We start from the raw sequence: 18,563 nt of genomic DNA, 5'->3' as shown, positions 1-18,563 counted from the left end.
ACGGGTCGTAACACATCTGAAATGTAACGTCCACTGTTCAATGTGTCGTCAGTGCGATCAAGAGGTGACCGAGAGGTATAACCAATGGCATCCCATACCATCACGCCGGGTGATACACCAGTATGGCGATGAAGAATATACCCTTCCAATGTGAGTTCTCCTCGAAGTCGCCAAACACGGATGCGACCTTCATGATGCTGTAAACAGGACGTGGATTCATCCGACAAAATGACGTTTTGCCATTCGTGCACTCAGCTTCGTCGTTGAGTACACCGTCGCTGGCGCTCCTGTCTGTGATGCAGCGTCAGGGGTAACCGCAGCCATGGCCTCCGAGCTGATAGTCCATGCTGCTGCAAACGTCGTCGAACTGTTCGTGCAGATGGATATTGTCTAGCAAACGTCCCCATCTGTTGAATCAGGAATCGAGAAGTGGCTGCACGATCCGTTAAAGTCATGCGGATAAGATGCGTTTCATCTCGACTGCTAGTGATACGAGGCCGTTAGGATCCAGCACGGCGTTCTGTATTACCCTGCTGAGTTAACCGATTCCATATTCTGCTCATAGTCATTGGATATGGACCAACGAGAGCAGCAATGTCCCGATACGATAATCCGTAATCGCGATAAGCTACAATCCGACGTTTATCAAAGTCGGAAACGTGATGGTACGCATTTCTCCTCCTCACACGAGGCATCACAACAACGTTTCACCAGGCAACGCCGGTCAACTGCTGTTCGTGTATGAGAAATCGGTTGGAAACTTTCCTCATGTCGGCACGTTGTAGGTGTCGCCACCGGCGCCAACCTTGTGTGGATGCTCTGAAAAGCTAATCATTTGCATATCACAGCATCTTCTTTCTGTTGGTTAAATTTCACGTCTGTAGCACGTCATCTTCGTGGTGTAGCAACTTTAATGTCCAGTAGTGTATTTTTGTCTATCCCAATTTTCGGCATTAATTGTGATACACCCATTAAGTTATTCGATGAGAAAGAAATATGCTTGTACCGTCAGGCTCTTGTAATTCATCATTAAATGAGTGAACCAAATGTGCTCATTAGATAACCGTCTTCTGAGAAATGTGTCTTATACTGTGAGAAGTCTCACGCTATACTTCTACAATACGTCAGTGAGGAGGTAAGTTGAATGAACATAAACTGAGGTTGAAAAACTATAAACACGGAAAACGAATCTGAAGCAAAATAAGTACTTGTAAATAGTATTTTAATTGGAATAGTCCTATTGGAGACTGTATACGTTACCTTACACGTCTCCTAGCTAATATAAAGGTTTCGTGGGTGTGCTTCATAATTTAAAGTAATCATCGCTAATCAGATAAAACTATCGTGTAGCTGTAAGATGAGCGTAGCGGTGTAGCATAAAGGAATACGATAGAGTGTGCATTTTATATCAATCACCACATTTAAAAACTCGAGACGAAATTAATATTCTGTTTGAAATGTATCAGATTTACGTTATATATCTCGAAAGTTCAGCGCTTTTTTTTGGTTGCACGTCATTGTAAACATCTACGGTTCATACGATGAGGGCGGAAGTCATGGGCAAGCCACTGTAATATGGTGAGTAGTGATCATGATGTGAATTTAAATAGAGTTGTACAGGTGTGAACAAATGGTTCTCTATATTTAATCCGCTTTAGCGTCCTTCACTATTAGAAAATGATATGACGCCGATGCACTAGTAGCTATTGTTACCCCGAGTACATTCGGCAAAGTAATTATTCTGTGAGTATCACAATGAGATCTGGTACATGTCGTACGCAAACTACCATACCGTGGGTTCTAACCTTGCATAACACTGCTGGCAATATAAACCATTCTCTTCATTAGAATCGTTTCGAATAATATTTATTTTGCATTTGCGTTCCATGCACATTTTTACATATGTGTAAATAACAATATATATTTAGGATCAGTACGGAATTGCTTTATGACGTATGTTAGAATTGTTGGGAACTTTTGCAATATGTTGAAACAAGAAGGTATTAACATGAGTATGAAATGGAAATGTACCTAAAATTATCTACGAAAGTTCTATGTCAAAATTACTTGTTGAAGGATGTACACTACATATCGGTGAAACGAATAAAAGTCCTTGCTTTTTTTCGTTTGATACAGCCATCACTCCTCCTTTCCCGTATCAACCTCTTCAACCTGGCGCCTCAGTTGGACCAGCGTTCGTGCTGGACGTGCAGACCGCGTGAGACGACGCTTCATCCAGTCCCAAACATGCTCAATGGGGGACAGATCCGGAAATCTTGCTGGCCAGGGTAGTTGACTTACACCTTCTAGAGCACGTTGGGTGGCACGGGATACATGCGGACGTGCATTGTCCTGTTGGAACAGCAAGTTCCCTTGCCGGTCTAGGAATGGTAGAACGATGGGTTCGATGACGGTTTGGATGTACCGTGCACTATTCAGTGTCCCCTCGACGATCACCAGAGGTGTACGGCCAGTGTAGGAGATCGCTCCCCACACCATGATGCCGGGTGTTGGCCCTGTGTGCCTCGGTCGTATGCAGTCCTGATTGTGGCGCTCACCTGCACGGCGCCAAACACGCATACGACCATCATTGGCACCAAGGCAGAAGCGACTCTCATCGCTGAAGACGACACGTCTCCATTCGTTCCTCCATTCACGCCTGTCGCGACACCACTGGAGGCGGGCTGCACGATGTTGGGGCGTGAGCGGAAGACAGCCTAACGGTGGGCGGAACCGTAGCCCAGCTTCATGGAGACGGTTGCGAATGGTCCTCGCCGATACCCCAGGAGCAACAGTGTCCCTAATTTGCTGGGAAGTGGCGGTGCGTTCCCCTACGACACTGCGTAGGATCCTACGGTCTTGGCGTGCATCCGTGCGTCGCTGCGGTCCGGTCCCAGGTCGACGGGCACGTGCACCTTCCGCCAACCACTGGCGACAACTTCGATGTACTGTGGAGACCTCACGCCCCACGTGTTGAGCAATTCGGCGGTACGTCCACCCGGCCTCCCGCATGCCCACTATACTCCCTCGCTCAAAGTCCGTCAACTGCACATACGGTTCACGTCCACGCTGTCGCGGCATGCTACCAGTGTTAAAGACTGCGATGGAGCTCCGTATGCCACGGTAAACTGGCTGACACTGACGGCGGCGGTGCACAAATGTTGCGCAGCTAGCGCCATGCGACGGCCAACACCGCGGTTCCTGGTGTGTCCGCTGTGCCGTCCGTATGATCATTGCTTGTACAGCCCTCTCGCAGTGTCCGGAGAAAGTATGGTGGGTCTGACACACCGGTGTCAATGTGTTCTTTTTTCCATTTCCAGGAGTGTAGTTCTACGTCCAGGGGACTGATGACCTCAGATTTTAAGTCCCATAGTGCTCAGAGCCATTTGAACGATTCGACAGCCAGTCTATGTCAGAAATTTAACACAAGCTACAAATTGGAACTTTCTGCAAATATGAAACTTTGCGCAAGGTATATACGCCAATGTCTTGGTTCTATGGACTGCTTCATGTTTGTATCGTGCTGGTAATATATTTTTAAATGATGGTTAGCATTTATGGCTAGCTTGTATGGTTCGAAATAAACACAGTCCATACCATTATCAAGGCACCACTAGCTCGCGGAGTGCCTTTTTGATAACTTGGATCCATGGCTTCACGGGATCTGTGTCACACTCCAACCCTGCCATCAGCTCTTACCAAATGATATCTGACTCATCTGACCAGGCCACGGCGAGTCGTCTAAGGTACAACCGATATCGTCACGAGCATAGGGGAGGTGCTGCGATTGGTGTAGTGCTGTTAGCAAAGGCTCTCTCGTCGGTCGTCTGCTGCCATTGCCCATTAGCATCAAATTTTGGCGCACTGTCCCAACGGATACGTTCGTCGTACATCCCACATTGACTTCAGAGTTTAGTTCACGCAGTGCTGCTTGTCTGTTAGCACTGAGAAACCTACGCGAACACTGGTGCTCTCGGTCGTTCATTGAAGATCGTCGGGCAATGAGTTGTCCATAGTGAGAGGTAATGCCTGAAATTTGGTATTCTCGGCACATTCTTGACACTGTGGCTCTCGGAATACTTAATTCGCTAACGCTTTTCGAAATATAATTTCCCACGAGTCTAGTCCAAACCACCATTCCGTGTTCGAAGTCTGTTAATTGCCGTCGTACAGTCAAGATCACGTCGGGAACCTTCTCACACCAGCCTTTTATACCTTATGTACGCGATCTACCGTCATCTGTATATGTTCATATCGATATCCCACGACTTCTGTCACCTCGTTGACAATTAGGAAACAAAGAATGGATGCACAACTTTACTTAATTCCTTCTGTGAAGAGTGGAGACTGAAAGGTAGAACGGGTGAGCGTAGCCGGCGCTGTGCGTGGCCGGGATGATCGCCTTTAACAGAGAGCGGCGGCAGCTGCAGCCAGCAGAGGCCATGATTCAGTGTGGCGGGTCGCAGGCCCTCACTTCCTGCCTGGCCACATTACTCTTCGCCGCGGCCTCGCATCCAGGGCCGCGTATTAAACTGCGACCGCTGCGCCGGTCTGCTGGCTGCGCTCCCGTCATGACAACCGTGCCAAAGTGGGTCTGCCCATTGAGACGATCAAGATCCAGCATATGTTCAGCCAAGGACCAGTACATAGTGAACCCGCCGATCAATATTTCTGACTCCGTTTAAATGACTGGCAGGTGGATGAAGTCTTTACGGGAGTGCATCAACGTCAAGTGGTAAAGAGTCCAGGAGATTTCAGCCGAGAGCTCCTACGCCATTGCCAGCTGGTAATAGCCCGCTGTGTGGTTGTTAGGCTTGTCTGTAAATAGTTGTGATGCCGCTGGTTCTCAGTTCATAGCCGTATCAGGCTATGTTTTCGTCCCGCGTCATTCGCGCTCATGCACGCCTTAACCGCACGACCGCCGGGTAGCAAAGTGTACTCAGTTACAAGCCGCATCCTTTGTCTGGCCTCTTTATTGAAGGAGTTGTTTCTTGGATATGTATTTATTACAGTTTTATCAGTCCATCTCCTCTTTTCTCCTCTCTCTGCTCCTCTCCTCCGCCCACCACTCTGTCCATCTCCTCCCTTCCTCCCCCCCCCCCCCCCCCGGCGGCAGTAGTGGCCATGCGGCTCTAGGCGCTACAGTTCGGAACAGCGGGGCTGCTACGGTCGCGGGTTCGAATCCTGCCTCGGGCATGGATGTGTGTGATGTCCTTAGATTAGTTAGGTTTAAGTAGTTCTAAGTTCTAGGGGACTGATGACCTAAGATGTTAAGTCCCATAGTGCTCAGATCCATTTGAACCATTTTGAACCTCCCCTCCCCCTTTTCGATGTCCAACTTCCACTCTTGCTCCTTCTCCCCACCTCTATGTCCATCTCTTCCTCCACCCTCTCTCAGCACATCTCCTCCTCCCCCTCTATCCATCTTCCAAATCCTCCTCTTTCCTTCCTATTTCCAATTGCTACTCCCCCGTCTGGCCGTCTCATCCTCTTCTCTTTCTCTTTCCATTTCCCTCTCTGCCCACATCTGCATCGATGTCGTTTCTCCTTTCTGTCTATCTCATCCTCCTCCTTTCACTGTCCACATTATTAACCCACTCCCCCACCCCACAATATAAAGTTGCTGGTTCATACCCATAACGTAACTTAATTTTTCTTCAGATAGTGAGAGATATATAAACCAAGTTTGGTTCAGATCGATCCAGTTGTTTATCAGGAGTTTTTAATTGCTGCTTTGCCCGCAGACGCACATCATATTTATTTTATGCAAATTTAAAATGTTTCACACATACGTTTACACAAATTTCTCATTTATCTCTAGCGAATTTTGACCTGCAATTTCATTTTGACTCAGCACAATCTTTATGAAGTCATATCTCCAGAACTGTGTGTCATAAAATGATATAATTTTGTAGGTACATTCAGTGATACATGTGAACACTGTACGTGAAACGCATTGCGAATAGATTCAGCGCCAAATAAGTAATAAATTTTACCAACGTCCATGATGTGGAAGCTCTTCCACACATGTCCTGAACAATGTGTCGTACAATGAAGTAATTTGCAGGTACATTTAGTGGTGCATATCAATGCTGTATACAAAATGTAGTAAAGAAGTAATAAATTTAGAACTCATGCCTGACGCGGGAATTTTACTGCATTAACAGTGGAAATATAGTAAGCGATAAAATTCTTCCGTTTCATGATTTTGTGGGGTTATGCAACGAAAAAAAGTTTCGTAAAGGTTTAAATTATATGGAAAGTCTGTTTCAACTCATCAAGTGCTCTCATTCTCAGATAATGGATGGTTAATTCTAGGTATTCAAGCTTGGTGAACTACATTGCTGTTTCACTTCCACCACCGCATCGTTGATAGGTATGTAGTTATTACGCCCACAGCGATTCTTTCCCAACGGTAAGTGACATGTGTACCAAGCTTGGTTGAAACCTGTCCAGTGGTTCAGTTGTAGATATGGAACAAACAAAAAGAAACAACACACAAACATGCATATATGCAGTTTTATAATATGGATGGATTTCTCGCTATCCAAGAAAATGTTAGGCATCTAGATGATAAAGGTATCGTAGAGAAAAAGGCATAATGTTGATCTCTTTCGTTTTAAGTGGGATATTACGGTTATGAAATGTCTCTAATAGCGGTAAGGATACTTGCTTTTCAGCGGTGGGCTCAAAGTCTTGCGGATGACGTAGGAACAAGCTCACAACTTCTTCGGCAGTAGAGATCGGTTTCTTAATGTTCACAATTTTCAAAATTTCAGATCCTTCAGTCCTTATAGACGCGTTACGTAGATAGGTCGTCGTAAGAGACTTGAAACTTTCTAACAGAATCTAATCGACGTCTACTTTAAAATGACGAATGCTGGTATATTCCTGGTAGTATGTGATCGACCACATGTTTCTGGACCCTTTCATTTCAAATTGCACTCACAACAGGAAAGTCAATTGACAAATGTAGTTTGAGTCTCTTCACAGTGTCGACCTATGAGACTCCAAGAAGAACAAGGGAACAGCCAATAGGCAGGTAATAATATTTCCAGAATATTCTTAGTCAACAGAGAACACTACGAAGAACGGAAACAAAATGCATTTTGAAACACCGTAAAAGGTAGGCTGCTACGTTCTTAAAATCTTGATTATAATTATTCTTATAGGTTGTTGTTTCGATGATCCACTAACCCTTTCATCCATTAATTATCTTACTGACGGAAACGTTAAGTGCAACAACTTTCATCCGCGATGGTAGAAGATCACGTAAGCTACACAGTGAAATTGCGAGGGTTGTGAAAGCAGGGAGAGAAACACGGCACACGGCACGTTCCAACTTATGTAGTTGCGACGGAGCCACTTGCAGCCGAAGCTGCTCCTTACAAGAAAGGATTCGTGCGCATTCCTACGAAGCACATCTGTTAGCATGCATTTTCAGGCTTCGTTCTCTACATGAGGCGCATATCTCTGCAAAGTTGTCACTCTTAATCAGTACAGGGACCTAGGTGCTCCCTCCTCATACAGGGCGGAACCTACATGAGAACTCAAGTTCGATAACACAAACACACGCACACGCTCACACACACACACACACACGCACACACGCTCGCACGCACAATCACACACACACACACAAACACAAAAATTCCCATGGGCACGCGCAGAGAAGCATTAAAGGATAATGTGTAAGTAGGCTGTTTAGGTTTTTTTATTGGTAACACCACACAGGGCTCTGTATGAAAAATCACTGGCTGTGCTGCGTGCAGTCAGTGGCTGGTTGGCATTGTTGTAACACTCGCCATTATAGTGTTAGGCAGCTTGATGTTAACAGCGTGTAGCGTTGCGCAGTTGGAGGTGAGCCGTCAGCAGTGGTGGATGTGGGGAGAGAGATCGCGGAGTTTCGAAATTTGTAACAATGGATGTCATGAACTGCTATGTTTATTATGACTACTAAGGTAAATACATTGTTTGTTCTCTATTAAAATCTTTCATTTGCTAACTAGCCCTATCAGTAGTTAGTGCATTCCGTAGTTTGAATATTTTATTTAGCAGGCAGTAGTGGCGCTCGCTGTATTGCAGTAGCTTGAGTAACGAAGATTTTTGTGAGGTAAGTGATTTGTGAAAGGTATAGGTTAATGTTAGTCAGGGCCATTCTTTTGTAGGGATTACTGAAAGTCATATTGCGTTGCGCTAAAAAATATTGTGTGTCAGTTTAGGCACAGCCATGTATAATTTTTCTAAGGGGACGTTTCAAGCTCACCATCAGTGCTCGCAGACGGTCACGGAGTACTGCAGGTAGCCTTGCTCGGAACCTTTCTGCAGCCACTGGAACAGTTGTCTCAGGACACACAATCTACAGACGACTGAACAGACATGGTTTATTTTGTAGGGATTATTGAAAAATCAGATTGCGTTGCGCCAAAAATATTGTGTGTCAGTTTAAGCAGAGTCGTGTAAAATTTTTCTAAGGGGACGTTTCATATGTTGACCCTTAGCCGAGGATACCTCACTGGAATCTTCTGATTTTTTCTTGTAGTTAGTTTAATTAGTGTAGATATTGTTTATTGCTAGCGCGTAATTGTAGAGAGAATCTCCTTTGTAGTTGCAATCTTTCATTGATGTACAGTAAAACAGTTGTGGCATACATGTAGATTTCCACCAAGTATTTCGCAACTGCGCTTGCAATTAACTAGATATTATTTTCAGTGCTATGTTAATGTGTTCTCTTACTTTTGCTCTTCAAATTGTGCTTTTATGTGTTATCGTGAGAAATATTGTGACAATAATGGCGTGTGAAAAACGTAATACTAGGCTCCAAAGCAAACTGAGAAATAACAATGAAGACGAAAGCAATGTGTTAGTGCCACCATGTAATGAATTAACTAATGTTCAAAGTAGTAACTCGGTAATTGTGCATAAGGAAATGGAGAGGGCTCCAAATTATGGTGTAGGCAGTGAAACAATTAGTGAACAGGGAAGCATTATCGATCGATCGGTCGGCAACAGCTCGCGTCAGGAATCCGAAATGACAGGACACAATCTAGGAAATACTGTACATTCAGGTTTTGCGTCCTCACCGTTTTCTCAAATAAGTCAAGACACATTTTTTCCTTGTCAATATGTGAATTTTGCCGGGGCAAATGCACTGCCGAAAAGCATAGAGGAACAGATTCCAGACACTTATACATTATTTTTGCAATTAATGTAACAAATGAAACAAAATCAGAGACAAACACAGCAACAGTTACACACAATGGAACAAAATCAGAGACAAACACGGGAAAATCTTCAAATGTTAGAGACAACACTTGAACAAAATCAGAAACAAATGGGACAAAATCTTCAAAAGTTAGACACAATGGTACAACACCAGAGACAAACACAGCAACAGAATTCAGATTCGGTTACGCAACTTGCAAAAACTCAGGAAAACTTAAAGGACACAGTAGATACGATTTCAACACAAATGGACACTCTGAAACTTGGTTCAGAAAAACACACACAGGAAATAATTTCACTATCGGATAAAGTAGCCGAACTTTCAGATCAGTTCACTAACTTATCTACAAAGGTAGATGATTATCTGAATGACACAAAACCTGTAGCCTTCACTGACACTGAAGAGTATGAACAAATTAGAGAATTCAAACTGAATCAAAATCAAATCAATACACAGTACAAAAGAGAAATGCGGGAAGTACAAGATAAGTTGGCTCAAGTAATACAAGAATTACACATTTCAGAGGACACTCGCCCTCCAGTACGGGAAGAGGGACATAGCAATACAGAACAACCACAAAATAATAACACAGGACACTTCGGAAATTATGAAACAAAATGGCAAGGCGCATTGAATTTTGAGATGGAACCGCCGAAACGATGTAACAATGACCGACATCCATCTCGCAGACATGATGATTTTGACTATAAGCTGTTCATTACTACACATAAATTCAAAACATTTAAGAATTCTCGCAACGACATTCATCCACAAGCGGGGCTCCATCAATTCTCTCATTGTTTTCCTCCTAACTGGTCATTGGAGCACAGATTAGAATTTATGTGTGGCTACTTAGAGAATGAACCAGCTGTAAGAATGCGATCTGTCATTCACGATTGTCACAGTGAAGGAGAATTTTATCATGCCTTCCTCTCAGCATATTGGTCTCGAGCTACACAAGACCGAGTAAAACATAGCATCATAATGATGAAACATTTCGAACAATCTGAATTTTACAGTCTTGTCAAATATTTCGAAGACATGTTACATAAGAATCAGTATCTTTCAAACCCATACAACCCCTCAGAACTCATCCGCATTTGCTTAATAAAATTACCTGAACATTTACGACAGATTATTTTAGCAAGACGAAGCAAACGCGCAGAGAAGCAGTATAGGGTAATGTTAATTTACGTACTTAGTAATTTCTCGACAATCGCTGTCACAGACTTCCCGCGAAATATCACGTTGCGCAGTAGTGGCACGTTAATTGTAACTCAGCGGGAATACACATTGGTATGCAAAACGTTAGGATGAAAATAACTTTCACATGACGTGTCTCTGTCAAGTAGCATACCTCGTTGTAACCTGGACCGTACATAGCAAGAACGTCTACAGTACGGCACAGCGCAGCTCATGGTCTAGTGGTGCCGGCACGGTAGCTCGGCGTGTTCTTTGAGATGGCTGCGTGCTTCCTGTAATAAAAAAACTGAGTCAAGGAATCAACGATTAACTTGAACGGATGCCTTGTGACGTCCGTCCACACCAAACGCTACGAATTATATCGAACAAAATGAAAAAAAAATGGTTAGCATTGCTGCCTCTGGATCACGGGGTCCTGTGTTCGATTCCCGGCAGGGTCGGGGATTTTCTCTGCCTGGGGACTGGATGTTTGTTTTGTCCTCATCATTTCATTATCATCATCATTCGTGATAGTGGCTAGAATGGACTGCGAAATAAAATTGGGCTGTGTAAAAATTGGGAATTTTTACGGGCGCTGATGACCGCACAGTTGAGCGCCCCCCAAATCAAACATCATCATCAGTACGGTACAGTAGAGTGCAGAAGGTAACTGAAAGGAATACGCAATTGAAACGAACGCAAATGACAGTTTTGTTGAAAGACAATAACTACACTGAAGTCACGGCGATTTATTGGTACCCTGCCTGCCTCGATAGCTGAGTGATCAGCACGGCCAAATGCAGTGCAAAAGGGCCCTGGTTCGATTCCTGTCTGATTTTGAGATTTTCACCTCGCAAGGAATGGGTGTTATGTTGTTTTCATCATCATATCATTCCCATCGACAAGCAAGTCACCGTACTGGCGTCAACTCAAAAGACTTTCACCAGGAGGCGAGTCTACCAGACGGGAGGCCCTAGCCGCACGATATTTCATTTCAGTCCATTTCATTGGTCCCCTGGACATTTCAAGACGCAGATTATGGTTCGTAATATGGCGAGTGATCACGAAGGATAGCAGTGCATGCTCTGCAACGTGCTCCTATGCTGGCCACCACGTTAATTAGGAGTTCCGTGGTAGAGAAATTTGTTAATATCGAGTATAGATTTAAGTGTCATTAAGTCGTTTCTGAAAGCATTTGTATGGAGTGTAGCTATGTATGGAAGTGAAACATGGACGATAAATAGTTTGGACAAGAAGAGAATAGAAGCTTTCGAAATGTGGTGAGACAGAAGAATCCTGAAGATTAGATGGGTAGATCACATAACTAATGAGGAGGTATTAAATAGAATTGGGGAGAAGAGGAGTTTGTGACACAACTTGTCAAGAAGAAGGGACCGGTTGGTAGGACATATCCCGAGGCATCAAGGGATTACAAATATAGCATTGGAGAGGAGCGTGGAGGGTAAAAATCGTAGAGGGAGACCAAGAAATGAATACACTAAGCAGATTCCGAAGGATGTAGGTTGCAGTAAGAACTGGGAGATGAAGAAGCTTGCACAGGATAGAGTAGCATGGAGAGATGCATCAAACCAGTCTCAGGACTGAAGACCATAACAACAACAACAACGTGGTAGAGTGTTCCATTCCCACACCAGCGCAGTTGACAACTGCTTTATGCTCGTTGCTGTATGTGGACGTGCTGCAATTCGTCCCCTCAACGCATCCAACACGTAGTCGATGGATTTAGGTAGGGAGCACGGCTGGACCTATCCATTTGCCGAATACAAACTCGTTCCAAAAGCTGCTCCACTTGTGATGTTCCACGCGATCGCGCATTGTCATTCATATAAATGAAATGAGTCCCGAATGTACCCTTGAAAAGACGCACTGGAGCGAATGAATACCGTGTCATACCAACGCTGACCAGTGAGTGTACCGTGTTCAGATATTTGGAGGTCACTATGTCCATATCCTAACACCTAATCCATCAAAACTGTCATGTTCGTATATGTTCCTGGATGCATTACATATTTCCACGTCTTGCCATACGAGGCTACGTCCAGAATCACTACCCATACTTGAATCTGCTCTTATTCGAGAAGAACACACGACCGAACTCCTCGTTAGTCCAGTCCTATTCCCTTGGCATAGTCGCAAACAGTTCATTCCTAATAAATGTGCTAACAACTGCACTCCTTGTTTGACGGGTGTCATTCTTGCTTGTTGCACAATAAAGCGGCCATCTGCTGCTGTAAGTGACAATGGCATGGTGACCTCACGGCGGCGATCTCTCTGCCCAGTACGTTGTGCTCTGTGACTTCAGATTTCTGTGCGTGACTGGGAGACTTCTGGCAACTAGCTCCCGCTCGGTCATTCATGTCCCTCGTGAACTTTATATGTAAAGGTACTTTATCTAGCTCATCGGCAACTTTCTTCAGAATAGTGTAATTAGTGTAGAACTGTCGTGAATTTAGGCGTTGGTTTAAGTTAGTTGCACTATGTAATCGCATAGGTTTGGTTGGTTCCTACAGGCGACATAACATTGTGCACGACTCTACTAGTTGATTTTTTAATATAATCGCGAAAAGTAGCCAAAGTGGAAAGAAGATAAAAGTTTGACTTCTAAAGCATTGCAAACAAAACAAAATCGACTCTTTCTTAAAGATGGTATTCACAAGCTTAGACGGAAACCCAAAGCTTTTCGCTCTTTGCAGGTGCTAAAGCGTACACTCATACGAAAACGACAAACACAGAAACCACTGGGAATTAAATTTGTTCAACATTTTGACTTATCAGACACACGTAACACGGATAAACGGTAATAAAATACCATTAATGAAATATACTCAGCAAATCAATGAGTCTCAATTCTAATAATAAACCACAACGCACTCTACCTTCGGAGAAGTTTATGCTTGCATAAAGGAAGCTGAATGAGAAATGGCGGGAACTCGTTCCCAGCTGAGTGACTTCGATGCGAACATCCACTACCGGACTCACTGCCCTGGCGGTGCCTAAGGCACTGACTTCAACTCAAACAAATGTTTTTATACCTAGTCTTCACAATTACATTGCATAGATTTACAGTAAATCTATTTAAAAAATATTCGTCTATATATATTTGTGAGGTCACCGTCTAATGCAAGTCTTTCAATCAGATGCCTCTTCAGTGCTTGCGAGTGCTTAACGACCTAACAAGACAAAATGGAGCTTAAACAGATGGAAAATGTGTCTGCATACAAGAATGTAATTTTGGACTGATGGAAGAAGCTGGGTCAGTCAAGAGAAATACACATATATAAATAATCAGCTGACATGAAAATGATGAAATAAAACACGTAATTGAGAACGAGCAAGGGAGGTACCGTGTAATGATGGCTGGTGGCCGAGGAACGTGACATTCCACAGCAGTGTTCTAACCATTAACCGACAAGCCATAAACACAAATTCCATGTTTTTTGTTAAAAACGATTGTGAGGAGGAAAACAAAACAACACAATCTAGCGTATATAATTTTTGTTTAAAATTATACTTAAGGAGAAAGCATATGTGTGGGGGAACCGTTTCTTCTAAAGGTTTAACTTCCCTGGTTTAGTGTTTAACGAGAAAGACAACGAAACCGCACATCTTCGCACCTGAGTATTTTCTTTCTCGAAGTCGGTGTTAACGGAAAACGTAGTACACTATTGTTGAATATATATATATATATATATATATAGCCTTAAAGTGTGTCTGAATGTTTTTTAATTTATCGTGTAAAACATTGATGTAAGTCGGTCAAGAAAATTTTCAGATTTTTGCTAAGATCTTTTCTCTGTTATATATACTATGTATGTTTATTTTTATGTCGTATGTATATAACCTATGTCCGTTAAAATGTTTATTACAGCATTGCGTAAAATTCTGAAGTAAATGAGCCCGAATATTTAAAGATTTTTGGTAGCAATACTGAAGACTAAATTCCTGTATCAAGCAATATTCGCTTAGTGCCCTCTGGTTCGCTCACGTACACTCTATGGTCTACACTCTTTTTTTCTCCTTTAGCGGAATTTTTATTTTGTTAACGAAAGGCAACGTCTACTGAACTTGTCACGCAAATTAACGCCTTAGAAGCATGGTGTTTTCCGAATGTACTTCTGGCCAAAAAGCGATTCTTGTAGTTGGAGTCCAAGGTATTTGTTGATCATGCCTTTCGCGTTCTTGTGCAAATATTTCCATAGAAACTTTCATCCCCTAACACATATTTATTTATAGCCAACCAAGAACTGAAAGACTAATTTTCTTAGATTTAAATTTTTTTAAATGCAACTAAATATTTTGTTAAAAATTTTAATCCCCTATTTCACCCACTTAGCGGCTGAATTTCAAAAAAGAGAGAAAGAAGTATTTTTTATTTATAACAAGACAAATACAAAATTTCATAGATTTAGCTTTGAAAATGGTTTCATAGTGAAATAATTTCATAAAACGTTTCATCCTCTATTTCATTTACTTAGAAGGTAGAATTTCCAAAAATACTGAAACACTTATCTCTATTTCCAAGTGAGAAGTCAAATATCAATTTTCATAAATAAAGCTTTAAAAATACTTTAATAATGATTTGTTTAAAAAATTCAGCCACTATTTCACCCCCATAGGGGTTAAATATACAAAAATGCTGAAACAGGTATCTCACTATTTCTGACCGAGAAAGCTTCAAAACTGCCTTAAAAGCGACATATTTTCAGGAAGCCTTTGTTCCCCTATTTCACCATTTATAGGGGTGGCATTTCCAAAAATACATTCTATACGATAAACACCCTCTCCAGATTTCAAGTATCTATCCTCAGCGGTTTGAGCCATGTGCGGCTCGCGTTGGTGCTGTTGGTAGGTTGGCATCGTGGAATAGGGATAGTGACGTCTCGTTTACTTTTTCTGTTTACGTTTGCTACCATTGTCCGTCTGCGAGTGGCAGCAGCAGCGTTTATCGATATCTAGCACCTATACTATTTTTGGAAGGCCGTGAAGTGTTTTCCGGCTCGGGTGTGTCGGTAGTTTGGTTGGGACAGAGCAGCAGAGACGTTCAGCAGTATGAGGACATCCCAGGACTGCTGTCGGCACGCAGGCATTGCTGGATCTAGGGGCCACAACCTCGTTGTCCATCGGATCCAGGACGTTGAGTTGAGTGACATTAATCTAGTTGTGAAACCTCTACTGTTTTGTGATCACGCCATTTGTTCGTGCGTTGCTGATCGCAGGGTCGCTGTGAGACGAACAGCAACAAGTGGAGCGTGTCGAGTTGACGGAATGTGTTACCCATCTTCTACTGCCTGTTATTAGTTTTTGAATTTTGTGTTATTATTGGTTAAGTGCAGCCAGCGGTATTTTACTGCCTAGTGGCCGCCAACGCTCCAGTTAGCTGCCCTGGAGGTTAGCGTATTTTGCGGCAGTGTACTTTTACTCATCTTGCCGATGCTGTCCAGTAATGTGTAGCTCTGCAGCGTCCTTGATTACGGTGTGGATTGTGGTTTCTTTTGTCTACCTTGGTTGTAGTGGTTCCTTCTGCCTTTCGATGTTTCAAACACTGTATTCTGAAAACGCGTTGCTGTCTGTCACTTTGTACTCGCTTGAATTATTCCTTTGTCGTACTGGTTATCACACATTAGGTAGATTTGGTGAGAGCATTGATTGGCATTTAAACTGTCCCTAGTTTGAGTTGCATCCTGTTAGGTGAGCATAACTCTTGGCTGCCTCTCACCGCTTACGCAGCTGTAGGGACTTTTCTCAGATCGATCCTTGGACCACTCCCTTCTTTTTTTTGGTCTGATTGTGTCAATTGTTTAAAAATAATATTTAATTATTTCTATTGCTTGTGGCCTTCACCCGACAAATAATTTGAATTCTTCTTAATAAGACCTTCGGCCATCAGTGCAGCTTGTGTTAGAGTAAAATTTTTATATGATTGTTTTAAAAATTATTTTAGTATTTTTAACTTGTTTCAGAGGAACATTCTCAGCCTTCAAGGTCCGGGCAATCGCAGAGGGTGGGCTTACTGGTAGTTGGGAGCTCCAATGTTAGGCGCGTAATGGGGCCCCTTAGGGATACGGCGGCTAAGGAGGGGAAGAAATCCAGTGTGCACTCCGTGTGCATTCCGGGAGGAGTCATTACTGATGTGGAAAGGGTCCTTCCGGATGCCATGAAGAGCACAGGGTGCAGCCAGCTGCAGGTGGTGGCACAAGTCGGCACTAATGACGTGTGTCGCTTTGGATCTGAGGAAATTCTCTCTGGATTCCAGCGGCTATCTGATTTGTTGAAGGCTGCCGGTCTTGCTTACGAGATGAAGGCAGAGCTCACCATCTACAGCATCGTTGACAGAACCGACTGCGGACCTTTGGTGCAGAGCCGGGTGGAGGGTCTGAATCAGAGGCTCAGACGGTTTTGCGACCGTATTGGCTGCAGATTCCTTGACTTGCGCCATAGGGTGGTGGGGTTTCGGGTTCCGCTGAATAGGTCAGGAGTTCACTACACTCAGCTGGCGGCTACACGGGTAGCGGAGGCTGTGTGGCGTGGACTGGGCGGTTTTTTAGGTTAGAAGGCCTCGGGAAAGTGCGGCATGGGCTGCAATGTCAAAGGGTGCTTGGCAATTACAGGACGTGCTTGGATCAAGGAACAGTCGGAATTATAGTTGTTGTAGTTGCGCTGGAAATGTCCCTGAGCTTCAAGTGCTAATAGAAAGCACAGAAGCTGATATCGTTACAGGTACAGAAAGCTGGCTAAAGCCTGAAATAAGTTCTGCAGAAATTTTTACAAAGTCTCAGACGGTGTTCAGGGAAGATAGATTAGGCAGAATTGGTGGTGGAGTGTTTGTGTCTGTCAGTAGGGGTTTATCTTGTAGTGAAGTCGAAGTAGATACTCCGTGCGAATTGGTATGGGTGGAGGTTATACTTAACAGCCGAATTAAGTTAATAATTGGCTCCTTCTACCGACCCCCATACTCCGATGATACAGTTGCGGAACAGTTCAGAGAAAGTTTGAGTCTCGTAACAAATAAATACCCCACTCATACGGTTATAGTTGGTGGGGACTTCAACCTACCCTTGGCATGTTGGCAAAAATACTTGTTCAGAACCGGTGGTAGGCAGAAAACGTCTTCCGAGATTGTCCTAAATGCATTCTCCGAAAATTATTTCGAGCAGTTAGTCCACGAACCCACGCGAATTGTAAATGGTTGCGAAAACACACTTGACCACTTAGCCACAAACAATCCAGAGCTGATAGAGAGCATCATGACTGATACAGGGATTAGTGATCACAAGGTCATTGTAGCTAGGCTCAATACCATTTCTTCCAAATCCATCAGAAACAAACGCAAAATAATTTTATTTAAAAAAAAGCGGATAAAGTGCCACTAGAAGCCTTCCTAAAAGACAATTTCCATTCCTTCCGAACTGACTATGCGAATGTAGACGAGATGTGGCTCAAATTCAAAGATATAGTAGCAACAGCAATTGAGATATTCATACCTCATAAATTGGTAAGAGATGGAACGGATCCCCCGTGGTACACAAAAAAAGGTCAGAACGCTGTTGCAGAGGCAACGGAAAAAGCATGCGATGTTCAGAAGAACGCGAAATCCCGGAGATGGGCTAAAATTTACAGACGCGCGAAATTTGGCACGTACTTCGATGCGAGATGCCTTTAATAGGTTCCACAACGAAACATTGTCTCGAAATTTCGTAGAAAATCCGAAGAAATTCTGGTCGTATGTAAAGTACACAAGCGGCAAGACGCAGTCAATACCTTCGCTGCGCAGTGCCGATGGTACTGTTATAGACGACTGTGCCGCTAAAGCGGAGTTATTGAACGCAGTTTTCCGAAATTCCTTCACCAGGGAAGACGAATGGAATATTCCAGAAATTGAAACACGAACATCTGCTAGCATGAGTTTCTTAGAAGTAGATACCTTAGGGTTGCGAAGCAACTCAAATCGCTTGATACGGGCAAGTCTTCAGGTCCAGATTGTATACCGATTAGGTTCCTTTCAGATTACGCTGATACAATAGCTCCCTACTTAGCACTCATATACAACCGCTCGCTCACCGATAGATCTGTACCTACAGACTGGAAAATTGCGCAGGTCGCGCCAGTGTTTAAGAAGGGTAGTAGGAGTAATCCA

This window comes from Schistocerca gregaria, chromosome 1, assembly GCF_023897955.1.
Source record: "Schistocerca gregaria isolate iqSchGreg1 chromosome 1, iqSchGreg1.2, whole genome shotgun sequence".
Taxonomy (NCBI): Eukaryota; Metazoa; Arthropoda; class Insecta; order Orthoptera; family Acrididae; genus Schistocerca; species Schistocerca gregaria.
This window is presented reverse-complemented; position numbering follows the sequence as displayed.